Here is a 13,821-nt window from a genome sequence, read left to right as displayed (position 1 = left end):
ACAGTGCAGATGTCCAGAATGTTGTCATTGTCACAAATGTTATTCCTATATTCAAAGTTTTTGAATTACTCTTTACTGCTTCACAGAAAACGTGAGGAAGGAGATGAGACATGCAGTATGGATGATAGAGCATATGCAACTCTTTTCAGTGCCTGCCCTCCCTTGGTTAGGAGTGGGCATGGTGCTTACATACATCATTCCTGTAAGATACAGAAGCACTGGCATTTTTGTGAAATCTAGATATGAAGAAAACATTTCCTATTAAATGTTAAGAAAAAGGAAAAATAGCCCCAATTTATCATCCTTCAAAAAAATTCAGCTGAAATCAAATGTTATTTCCCTACTCTCCTTCTCCCTTTCAGTTTCTTCCCCATATGGTTCCTGAAATGTTCCTCCATTTAAATGGATTTTAAAGCTCATTCCTTATAGTTCCTAGAGCATTCATTGCTTTTGAGAAAAAAAAGAAAAACATTTTAGCATGTGCTATTTTTGTTATTCTAATTAGCAAAAACAGCTGGTCCTGTGCAGCTCAGACTGTAGTCTTTTTCAACACATTGTTCAGATTTTTTTTCCTCCTCTTCTGTCAAGCTACAGGCTACCACCTCTCCTCTTCCCACACAAATCAACCCCCAAAACACCTGCACACACAACCTTAAATATCACCTACATCTGCCATGAAAGGAAAAGGGAAACAGCCTTTCCTTCCTGGTGGCTGGGCAGGGCACATGCACCAAATTATGTAGAAGGTGAACAAAAGTCATTCTCAAGGTACTCACTACCTCACTGATTTTACATTCACCAAACACTTTACTCTGTTGTCTCAAAAGTACAGCTATCTCATAGTTTTTTGTTTCTTTTTTTTTTCTCAACTCCTTCTGGCAAATGGGAGTAGCCTCTTGTAGAATCAGAGATTGAAAAATTGGATAATCAAACCTAACTCACAATTTGGTATCTATCAAAGGCATGTGACTGCCAATGATCATTGAAGCTGATCAAAGTCACACTCTGTTGCCATGGCAACGAATCCCCATTTTGTTTATATGGAGGGGTACGCACCACAGGAGAATAATGCTGAGATGAATTAAATTTGTGTTGTTGAGAAATTAACATGCGGGATGCTTAGGAGTGAATTGAATGGGTGCTTGTCAGTGTGATTTTTTTTTTTTTAAACAAGGGAAGTGGTGGGGACAAAACGTAATCTCTGGAGGGTGTCATTATGGAAGAGTCCAGTAAAACACTGAAATGTTTCAATAGTGCATATTTCTAAGGTGGAGTCCAGATATGAGGTAATAGTTTTTATTGGGTTTTGTCACTTACATATTTCGTGAGCTTAAGTATCTCCAAGCTCTTTGGCTCTTCTTCCCTTTTACAAATTTAAAAAGGATTACAAGAGGATGCATCTTTTAAGTTTTATATTTGTTTTTCCTTGGAGCTGGAAACAATTCTTAATCTAGCATCACTAATTGGCTAGGTGAGATATAGTATGATTAGTGTATTTTAATTTTCAGTTATTCAGGATCTCCCCTAGCCAAATTTTGGGGTTGAATGAAGTTCTTTGTATTTTCAGTTTGGAAGATATCATCTGGTCAGGAAGGTGGTAAGTCGTTAAAAATTTTTTTCCACGATTTTTTGGCATCACATGCTGTTTAAAATTTTTTATAACAAATTACAGTCTCTTTTTCAAAGAAACACAATAGAGATGGGGTTTTCAACTTTTTATCACCTTCAAACACTAGCATTTATTGCCACCTCACCCATTCTTTCCCCATGCATATTCTCTTGCCATTTTCTCTCTCGTCCTTCGACTTCATTCAGTCTCCATGTCAAATGCTTGCGCTATAATCCCTATTCACGTAGAACTATCATTTCCCTCTTCTCCTCTAGCAGCTGCCAGGGATCATTTACTCACATTTTCTGAAGTAAATAAGACTATCATATGTCCAAATATCAGTTTCTTTCAGTTGCACTTGTTATTTTGGCCTTCTACCTCTTCATACTTCTCTCATTATTATTCAAAATATGAATTCCACAAATATTTGAAGTGACTGCCTCTTTCAAGGCTGTGCTGACATGTAAGATGTGATCCCAGTCTGGGAGTTGATAATCTTGTTATGAGAAAGGGAGAGAAACCAAAACTCACTGACAGTCTCCTCGGTGTCAGTGCCCCTGCTCAGCACTTGATGCATTTATATCTTGTCGATTCTCTATACACACCGGAGATGAATGATACCCCTGTTATTCAAGTAAGGAAACTGAGGCATGGAGAGGTTAGGCAGCTTGCTTAAGAACATGCAATGGCAGACTACCCCTAAGGTCTGGAATGCCTTACTCCAAGATCCATGGGTTTTTGTTGTTGTTGTTGTTGTTTTCCATTTTTTGGTTTTTTTTTTTCCACTTGGGGTGATAAGACAGATAAACATACACACATAAATACCACACAAGATGCAGTGGAATGAATGTTACATGAGTGTTAATGACAATTCCTGCTTCAGAAGGGGAAGAGAAGGAATAGGCCTCTTTAACCAGGGTGGTTCGAGCTAATTCTGAGGAGGAGGTAGCTTTAGGGCCCTGAATAGTGCCCCAATTTTTAGGTGAAAATGGGGCATAGAAGAGGAGTGACTTGCTATCTGTTCCGTAGGTCCACTGCAAATGTTCGTTGGTGCTTAGTAGAGTATTCAGGATGCATACTCAGAACAACAGTGATGAAATCTTCATGTTTTTTTTGTGTGTGTTTCTCTTGGCTTCCACATGAATAATGTTCAGTCATAATTTCCAGCTGAGGGCTTGCTTCTTTTAAAAAATTTTTAATATCTGAATTGCTTATCAAAAATAGCTATTCTAGAACAGGATATGGTGGATGATATGTTCCTATTTTATTGAGCTACACAGCCTTTGTTAGTCAAATTAAATTCAATCAAAAAAGAACTCCTTCCACAATTCTCTACTGTCTATGCTAATCAAGGATACTGATAAATGAAATTCAGACAGAATCCACTAACCATCAGGTTACTGTTTACTTCAACCCTTTCTCTTACCAAGATTTGTTGACATACTAAGATTACAACGAGTCTCTTTTCGGATTGCTGGAGGTGTTATTAAAAATCAAAAAATTAAAGAGTCCAGAAAGGAAAATATGCCAAATTATCTAGCAGAGAGGATCGAGTCAGGAACCCAGGGATAGTAGGTTTGTATACCAGCCACTTAGTCATGTAACTCTTATAAGGTAATGATCTTTTACTTCCTCATTTCCTCATCTAGACACTGAGAATGAGACTGCTGTTATCACTAGCCTTGTTAACAAAGAAGTATTGAGTAGTTCCCATGTCACTTTTAAGTGAGTTAATATTAATTCACTACAATAGCATTATGGAGGTCATTTTCATAAGAAAACTATCTTGCCACCCAAAGAGGTCAGATCAGCATTCCTCTCCTTAGAGAAGCAAATGGCTGTACACTTCCTGTGCCTCTCTCCACTCAGCAGTGAATCCAGGCCTCCCTGGGAGAGCTTTGTGCCTATTGAGTCCCTGTCATCATGGTGGGAACTTGTGAGCAGGAGAGTGCCTCCACACTGACCCTTTCTCCCACAGGAAGATTCTTTTAGCCCAAGACTTAAGGGAAATGCAACAGAATTTTTTTTTTCTTGAAGTATTCCCTCGGAGGCTTCTTCCCTCCCTGCTGCCCCAACACCCCCCTCCCCCCAGATGTCTCCTTGCTCTGATAATAAAAGCAAAACTGCTAAATTTAGGAAATGGATTTTTTTTAACCAGAAGTATTATATAATCTTATTATTTGTTGGTCAAATGTGTTTGAACCACTTAAATCATTTATTTGGTTAAGAGGAAAAGAAAATCTGGTCGGTGCCTTCCCGAAAGTGAGTTAATCAGTTGGCAAACAATACCTGTGTTGTTACTATGGCTGACAAGTTATCTGACTAGTAAGAAAAGGTTTTCATGGTAAATTCCAAACCATCACCTGAGCATTTCCAGGCTGTTTCGACCTTGTCTAAAGAAGCAGGAAGAATGTCTCCTACTGCTTCAGTGTGCTTTTTGTACACATTAGGGAATTTTGAAAATGTTCCTCTCAGAATCTACAAGAGGCTATTGCAGAGTGAGCCATTTAGAGACTACAGATCTCTGGTTTCTAGTTAAGCTCCATCCTCATCCAATATCCCAGCTGTGGCCCCCAAAGAGGTTGGGGGGCTTTTGAGATTTTAAAATGGACCTTCAGTCTGAATGGCAAGGTGAGGCGTAAGGAAGAGGGAACTCGCTTGTCCTCCCTGTGTGTTATTTGGGCCTGAGGAACATGCAGTGGGTTAATAAAGCTGTAAACTTAGCACATAGCTTTGGGACCATATTGTTCTTTCCACAGTGGGTCTAATTAACAAGGGCATCAGTCCCTCCTCTCTTCATACAAGGAGACCTGCCACAAATTTCAACTTAATCAACTTTTACTCACTTGGTACGCATCCAGAGTATCAGGATTTCAGTAATTGCTCAATTGTTAAGAAATTGTTAAATAGATTTTGTGTGGAAATGAAGTTTCTTGAAATACATTTGCATCATCAGAATCTAAGCTTATGTTTCTTGGCAATTCTGTCTACCCCTAAGTTTCTGAGTGGCTTTTTCACTCAATGCTATTTTTATCCAGCACAGAGGAACAAATACATAAAAGAAATCTCAATTTGTTAAAGCCCAATATTATGGCATAATGACTGGATTCGACAATGAACTGACTTTTGAATTTTAGTGAGTGAACTAAATGAATGGATTGGAAGCTGCTGCTTTTGGAAAATGGGCTCCTTCTGTTCCTCTATTCTAAATTTCATACTAGAAGGAAAGTTATTTTGCAGGTATAGTCCTTTGCCTGGAGGTTGCTTTTAATTTATTTGAAATGGTGTTTCTTTTCCCTCTTTCCATTAAAGCTTTCTTTCTATTCAAGGCTAGAGCATTGAGAAACTGTAGCAAGTATTTAGATCCTCTGTGATTTACAGATTTTATGTATATGTCCAACCTGCAGTAAGCCAGAAAGTATTCCCATTTCCAGGCAAGGAGCAATATGGTCTAAAAGTAAATGAGAATGTCAGGGGTGCTTAATGAATTTCATGAATCCTTGGGAAAACAAGAGACCACAGATGACTTTCTCTTCTCTTCTTTCTTTTTTGAATGCAAGAAACCAGATAAAATATTGGATATATCAGAGCCTAAATAGAAGATTCTGGTTTAACTAGTCAAGGCAACAAGGTGGACAGACACAACTGACATAGCTAGACAGATGACAAAAAAACAAAAACAAAAACTGAAGGGAAAAAAAACCCCACTAATTATAATCGTATTCTACAAACTGTATAAAGATGGCTCCTTTTCCATTGGTTTTCCTGTGGGAATGGGAAGCTGAGAGGGTTAACTTCTTTCCCTTTTTGTAAAGTAATAGCCGCCTCCCTTTGCCTTCATGGCTGGAATTGGTAGGATGGAAATAACAGCTACCTTGAGAAGAGGAAAGGGTTCATATTGACCAATTTTATTTGACTTCTTATTAGAAAAATGAGGAAGTTCGCATTCTTGTTTATATAGTATAACTATCATTCATCCTTCTATTGAGAGGTAGTGTCATTAGAGAAAGATACTCCAATAAATAAAAGAAAGGGGCCTTGAATATTAGTCCTCTTCTCCTAGGAGCTTAAATAGGCTGATAAGATATGGAATTCCTCTGGCCTTCACTTGTCTGATCTATGTAATGGGAATAATATTTTATCAACCAGAAAATAGAAACTGTGAAAAGACACAAGGCTTTATTGTTCCTTCCAGATGTGTGCACAGTTTTTATGATAGGCATGTACCACTAATATTCTCAGATTTTAACTAAGAATCAGGATTTCTCATGTGCTGTAATAAAGTGAGGCTTCATGCTAGACAATAAAACAAGAGAAAAGTGGGGGAAAGCCCTAATGGTTTTCCAACTTTGTTTCAAAAAGCATTTGAAAACTCCCAGGAAGACTAAATGGACTTTTTCAGACAGTTGCTAAATAATTATGGGTACTGGATTAACTCTGCGTGTTGCTAGTTTATTGGGTTGGTTATTGTCCATTTGTCTATTTCTGGCTTCCTGGTAAATAGTATGTAAAGCAAAACCTTATTTATTTTTTCAATTATTATACAGCTAACTTTTAACTATTTGAGGATGGGCTTGCCACATTTTTGACATGCTAATCAATTGTATTAAGGGTTTAAAATAACTTATTCAACTCATCTGTTGTTTCCTTTCATTTTTCCCCTACTCATGAAACCTACAATCCAGCTGGACATTTAAAAAACAACAAGATACCTAATTGCTGTTCTAGTTACTATGGCTGCATAACAAATTATCCCCAAATTTGCCAGCATAAAATAATTATTTATTAGGCTTATTGATTCTGTGGGTCAGAAATTCCAGTCAGGGCATGGTGGGGACAGCTTGTCTCTACTCCAAAATGGGTGGGGCCGCAGTTGGAAGACTAGAAAGCTGGGAATCATTTGAAGTTTGCTCACTCACATTTCTGGCAGTTGATGCCAACTTTAGACTGTAGGTTAGCTGGGGTTATTGACCAGAACACCTTCCTGTGACCTCTCCATGTGATCTCAGCTTCTTCCTAACATGCTGAGAGAGACCTGGGCAGAAACTGTAGCCTTCTGAGTTGGGCAGTCATTTACATCACGTCTGTGCACTCTCTTGGTCTATAAGCCTGACATGTTCAAGGGAAAGGGGAAATAGACTCCAGTTTTTCATGGGGAGTAAAAAGATTCTGGAAGAGGGTGTAGGACTTTGAATATTGCTGTGGTCATTTCTGGTAAATGCAATCTGCCACAATTACCTCCCTCTCAATATTGAGAAGTTGTAAAATATATACAGCCAAGAAAACATCCAAACCAAAAGAAACTCCTATTAAGCAGGTGCCTTGCTTCTACTTATGGGGGTGAGAGGTATTTCTCTTGGGGAAAAATGGAAGAGGAAATAGTTACAAGCAGAGAGCCATCTGTAACAATTTAATTTGATGGCTTGTAAATTCTAAAATAATAAATATTCCTAAATTAAATACAAATATCAAAACCACATTGTAACATCAAATTTAAATGTTTTTGGATGGATTGTTCTTCTGGATTGTTCTTCTGGATCTCAACTTTACTCCATTGGACTGGATATTCTAGTTGCTGAAGAAGGTTAAAGATGGTAATAGTAGTGGTATTTTGAAAGGAAAGGAATGTGGTGACCATATTCCTCCTCTGGTCAGGCTTTAACCATTTGCTAACTTTTGAGAGCATTCAGTGGGATCAGAAACAATCTTTGGGACATTCACTCATTCATTAATTCTTTCATTCAAACCACATTTGTTGAATACCCAGTGTATGCAATGCATGCTAATTATTATTTGCACTGTCAAGCACATAGATTGATAATAAACTGTGTCCACTTCCAGTAGTAATAATAGCTATCATTTAATGAGCACTTAGTATATGCCTGGCATTGTGCTAGAACTACATACAATGTTATTCATCCTTATAGCATGAATTAAGGTTTACATAATTATCATCCATTTTACAACTGAGCAAACAATTTAGGAAAGCTGGTTCCTTGCTTAAGTTTGTATAGCTAATTGGTTAAAGATCTTAGTATCAAACTTTGCTTTGTTGGGCTAAAAAGCTGTTTTGTTTTGGTTTGGTTTTTTCCCAACTAGGCTAAACTGCTTCTTCCAAGAACTTGTCTTATTGGAAAGAGGGGAATGAAATAAGATATATTTATAAATAATTATAGTGTAAGGTGAAATTTGTTCAGTATCCAAAAGGCTGGGAGTTAGGAGAGCCTACTTTTTTTAAAATTCAAGTTAGTTAACATATACTGCACTGTTGGTTTCAGGAGTAGAAGCTCCCTTCTTTGCGGAATAATTAGGGGGAAGCTTCATGGAAGTACTGACATTTGAATTAGGACTTGAAGAACTGGTAAGATTTTAATATATGGAGATGGGGATAAAGAAGGAAATCTAGATGTTGGAAAACTATAACTGGAGTATGAAGAGCATGGAGATATTTGGGTAATAGCAAACCATACCACTGAGAGGAATCCAAGTTTGAGGATTAATGAGTTAGAAAGCTGGAAGTGTAGATTGAGTCCTTTTGGTAAAAGGTCATATGTGGCAGCTAAAGGAAGTTCATCTAGGATTTCTGTAAGTCATGGTGAGCAGTTGAAGGTGTCTTCTGATGTGGACAGGATATGGCATCAGGAAGAGGAATCCGACTACTACCTAGGATGGATCAATAGTGTTTGAAGACAGCAATGCTAGGAGGTTTGCAGTAATCTGGAAGATGGTGATGAGGACAAAGATGGGATTGGTGATGGGAATTATAAAGGGAAAGAGAGAAATGTATTGGCATTTCCATAAAAAACTAATAGCAAAGAGAAAAGCCATTTGTTATTATATCTATATTTCTTACCAGCTGACTAGTTGCTCAAGTAAAATACATTTGCCTCTTCCCTCAAATTATCTGTTTTTATTTTATTAAGTCATAGTCTCCAGGGACCCTACTGAGCACCTACCTCTAATCTGGAAATGTGTTGTCATGGCTCCTGTAGAAGCTGTTCTGCATTTGGAAATTCGTTTTCTATTCAGTTTATTTCGATTAAATGCTTTGCTGTTAGACTTCTTACAAGTCATATGCCCTGAATACATAGTCAGAAAATAGTATGAGCAGCAGTGGAGGTGCTGAATTGCTGGTCAGTGTTGTTAGGAGCAAGAGGCACAAAGTGGTAACAGTGCACATTGCAAGCAATTTTGTAGAAGAGGTTTATCCAATTTTTGCCCCTGAAATAGTTCAGATTTTTTTTTAAAAGAAATGATGTGCCTGGTTCATTCTGTTAACATTTCCCTGTCTCTATGCCCCTCAAGGTAGGTCTGTGCACATGGAGAGGTTAATATTAATATTGCCTTTTTACAGCTAAATTATCTGGCTCTAGAACCATTCACAGATTCTATTAAAGACCCCTATGGAGGATTGCTTCTTCAAATAGGCATTTTAATTCACCCGGGTACAATAAGGTGTTACCTTCCTTTCATTAATAAAATGGGAACTCATAAAGAAAACCAGATTATCTTGAATTTATGATCAAGTAATTTTGTTTCTCTTAGCCTGGATAATAATTGTGAAACATTATTTTCCCCCTTCTTTCCTTTTCCCTTCATACACTTCGACATTCTTAATTTCTCATGTTTATTTATCTTTTTTATTTTAATTTGACAGGGAAAGCTATCTAGGACCCCAGGAGGCAAATGCTGTGACTCAAGAATTGGTCCTTTCCATCTTGAATTTAATGAAATAATAAGCCAGTAATTGATTTATATTTATATTTACATTTGCCTTACAAATTCTCGGATTTTTGTCACCTTTATTGTAATTCCATAAGTAGTCACTAAATTACTTCCAATAAACTCTATTTTTCCTTTACCTACCCAGTAACTGAAGTCTTTTATCATAGTCTAGAGGCTTTGTTCTTCCCTCTAGTTTCTCATGTCATTTTTCTTCACCATAGGCTTTATATTTCATTTTAAATTGTTAATGAATTATTATTATTATTTTTGCCTCAAAATCTTTGTACCTTTATCAACAGATAATTTGTTCCAAACAATCTAGCTTTGTGCCTTTCTACTTTCCACGTGACCGTATCACTGGTAGTCTGAAGAAGACAGTCTTCTGGTGTTATTTACAATTTAGGACACAATTTGGAATTGGAATGTAAGCAAGGTAGATTTCTGAGCATTCCAGTTGGCTTTCACAAAATCTTTATACCCAAACTGTGATCTTCCTGGGCTTTCCTTCATTCAGACACTTGTTGCTTTATCCATGCTTACTAAGGAGGATATATTATCTGGTAATAACTGAAGATTAGAAATAGCTATTAGAAGGAAGATTGAGGAAAGAAGGGCCTGTGAGGTGTAGACAAATGATATCTGAAATGACAGCTGGTAGCCTGATGTTTTTAGAAAATACAAACCTGAAAAATTAATAATTGCATTAATATTGATAAATGTAGTCTCCAGAGCATCTCCTATGTGTCAGGTGCTTTTCCATATATCATTTAACTTTATTCCACAAATTAGGTTATCTATGTTCCCATTTTATAGATGAGCAAATTCAAGCTGAGATTCTAAATGATCAAAACCACCACAGCTAGTAAGTGGCAATACCAGAGTTTTCTCTAGGTCTGCATGACTCCCAAAACTGTGATGTCATTCTGTTGTAGCATGCTGCCTCAGGGTGCTGTAGTAGATGTCTGTCAACTTTAGTTTTCCAAGAAAACATAACCTTCCATGGTTCTACTTAAGGAAGCGAAACAGCAATTTGTCTTAAAAGAATTTCATTGAAATTTAAAAAAATACTTTTTCGTGTTAGAAAGTGAACATTTGAATTGTTTGAAAAACTAGTTATGTGGAAGACCTGATACCACAATGAGGCAAGATTAAGTATTTCAACGTAATCCTGACATCACAGTTGTAGGAAACTTGACTCCAGATTAGATTTTTCTCAAATTAAAGAAAAATTTCCCCATGTTATATATGTATTCATTCATTCATTCACTCACTCACTCACTCACTCACTCACTCACTCACTCACTTGCTCGCTTCATTTGACAGACATTGAGTGACTGTTGTGTACACAGAAACACTATCATGGCTCTTGAGAATTCCACCAGATCAAGTAAATGAAACAAAATGAAATACAAAAGCATTAAAAGCTCAGTTTCAGTATAGTTTGGGTAAGTAAGTGCTGCAGTAGCCTTCCTTTTCCTTGACCTCATCCTGCACATTGCCACCAGAGGTATTTTTTTTCTAAAACCCTCATCCGATGGTGTCACTTCCTGGTTTTAAACCTCTGACAACTGTCATTCACTATCAAGTAACTTTTGGCCCTTCAGAATCTGTTGCCACCTGCTTTTTCTGGCTCCTCTGGAGCTGCCCCCACCAGCTCAGTCACCCTGTACGGCTCACTTTTCCTTCAAGATGCTGGGCACTCTCACATCTCCAGTTTGTGCTCTTACTGCTTCCTCCTGGGGTGTGGCCTGCCCTTTCTCCTTCAAGTGGTAAGTTTCTATTCATCCTTCAGGATCTAACTCAAATTGTGCCCCTTCTCTGCTACTTTTCCTGACAACCTGTTCCTCCCTAGCAGGAAAGAAAAAGAAAGTTCATCTTCCCGGAGCACTTCATGTCACAGTATTTTTTATAATAATAATGTAATATAAAAATATTTTGATTTTTCTCTGTCGAGAGCACAAATCCTTCCAGAACATGACTGTTTTATTCGTCTTCATATCTTCATCCCAGGACTCTGACATATACTTGGTCATCTACAAAGGTTAGAGGAGGAGAATAGAATAGAAGTGGGTGAGTAGGTAAGTGCTATGGTAAGAGGGACTAATTTTTCAGAAGTGGTTGATGGCGGCTTCCCAGAGGAGTGGTATGTAAGTGGGACTTGAAGAATGAGTAGGAATTCAGCAGACAGCCATGAGCAGGGTTCAGGGTCAGTGGAGAGAGGGCACCACAGCACAGGGAACTGTGTATCTGAAAGCTTAAGAGAGTCTAGCCTGGTTGGAAATTGCAAATAAACTAGTGTCTTTAGAGGTTAGCATACATAAGAATGGAGTAGAGTGGGCTCAGAGCATGGGGTAGCTTCATACAGTGATGAGCCTGTAGGTGTGGGGATTTCATTGTCCCAGGCAGGTCTTTGGGGAGCCACTGAAGCTGTGACGGTCACCCAGGTGGATGTGGTTGTATGGGCAATGAAGGGACTGAGAAGGGCTAATTGGGAGACTCTGGCATAGTTGGGAGGAGAGACAAAGGCCCATCTAAGTCAGGGTGCAGGGATGCTCTCACATTTTGCTAGGACTTCTGTCCAGAAGTGTCTGGCTTAGCTTGCTCTTAGGGCCTTATTACAAACTTGTCTGCCTGCTTGGATCTCCTATATTCTGAATATATAGGAGAATATGTAATTCTAAAAGATACTCCTATATTTTATCCTCTACACATTCTCCCTTATTCTCTCCACTCCAGCTATGCTGGATTCCTTGCCATTCTTTGAACCACCAAGAAAACCATCCCCTCAGGGACTATGCTACTTCTGCCTGAACACACTCCCTGCCAGTCTCCCTTAGGGAGTCTTTCCCCATCGACCTACCTCAAATAGCACCCCGGTGGTCACTCTAACTTTTGAGAAATTACTGCTGTAGTTTCATTCTTGGCCCTTATCACTACCCTGCATTTCTTGTGTATGTTTTCACTGCCCTATTTCCCTTACTCAGAAGGTAAACTCCATGAGATTACACATTTTGTTTTTTTTTCTTCGCTGCGTCTCAGCACCTGGGATTATGCCTGACACATAGTAGGTGTTCCATAAAGGTGTATAAATATGCCAATGTTTTACCTTAGGATATAGAAAATATAATAATATTTGCATGGTATCAGGGTATATTGGAAGGGACTTGGAGGTGTCTATATGCTACTTAGTTAAAAAAGAAAGTAATTACATTTTTTTGATGTTTAATTCTAGTAAGAAAAAGAAGATCGAGTGTCAGGGAAAATATGAAACTTGGATTTTCATAAAAGTTCCAAATATAAATTTTGTATTTTTACAAAATTCTGTTGCCATTGTTAGCTCGTGGCACAGCTGTAACCTATTTGCCGCATACCAGTGGATGTTGGCCCCCCCGTTGCTTTTTTTCCATTCTGTTTAGATTTGGGATTTTGCCTCTGGGGCAAAACTTGCTGGCAACACTGTGTCCCTAGCTGCATCCCACACCTTCCTCTTCCACATGTGAGCTGGCCCGATCTAGCAGGGCTGTGGCCCATGCTATTATAACAAGGACGCTAAATGTGAATTGCCTGCTTTCACCAGCATGATAAAATAGTAAGTAAGTAATGTTTGTGAAAGTTTGGCGTGTTGGAGGGCTCCTTGCTTAACCGCAGCTGAGCAGCACCATCTGCTTGGGAACAGCCAATTTGTTGTTTGTTTTACACTGAGTTTATTAAAGTTACCCAAGGGAGAGTAGGAGGGATCTTATTTGGAAACTTGTTTCCTTGAAAACCCACATGATTTAGTGGAAAGAATACTAGAAAAGCCTTCCCAAGACCCAGGTTCTAGTCCCACCTATGGTTTGAACTGTATGATCTTGTAAACTGTCCATTCCTCTGAGCTCTGGTGACTTCACATGCAAAGTAGGAATAATGCCTTTCCTGCTTATGTCTCAGAACTGCCGTGACAATCGTAGCAAATCCAGTAATGGCAAACTATAAGTGTACAATATAACTTAAGATGTTATTTTTTAAAGTATTGTTGTTAATACTGGCTTTAAGTTATTTAAGGTTTTCCACATCTTCAGAACTCTGCTGAGTGAAAATTAGATTTCCCATCATAGACTATCCCACTGGCGTGGTTCCCAGGGTAATTCTGTGCATGTGAGTGCATACCCAGTCAGTCCCTAAAAGCTTCAATTGGTCCGGGCTTCCTTATCCGGAAGCTTCAAAAGCCACTACATCTCTTATCCATTAAAAATGAAAAGACTCATGAGTAAGATTCATGTTCCTATTTTAAACCTGACAACTTGTTAAGTTATATATTCCTAAAATGAACTCATCAGCATCAAGACTTATCTGCAAGTGTTGAAATAAGGATATGGTTATACATAGATGAACAGTTTCATTAAAAGGTTACCAATCCTTTATTGGGACTATTTTCACATGTTTCTTATTTCTCCTAACGATTTAGAATATGTAATCCAAATTATTTATTATCTTGCTAAAAACTC

The 13,821-nt window shown here is 38.1% G+C and overlaps 1 long non-coding RNA gene across 3 annotated transcripts in view; it reads left to right on the top strand.

Moving 5' to 3' along the window:
- The window catches only part of LOC116636279, a 491,383-nt gene that overhangs the window by 251,362 nt on the left and 226,200 nt on the right, over positions 1-13,821 (top strand). The gene's annotated exons all lie outside the window — the stretch shown is intronic.

The sequence above is a fragment of the Phoca vitulina genome, unplaced genomic scaffold, assembly GCF_004348235.1.
Source record: "Phoca vitulina isolate PV1807 unplaced genomic scaffold, GSC_HSeal_1.0 scaffold12, whole genome shotgun sequence".
Lineage (NCBI taxonomy): Eukaryota > Metazoa > Chordata > Mammalia > Carnivora > Phocidae > Phoca > Phoca vitulina.
Note: the sequence above shows the minus strand (reverse complement) of the source record. Positions and strands in the feature narration are given on the sequence as shown.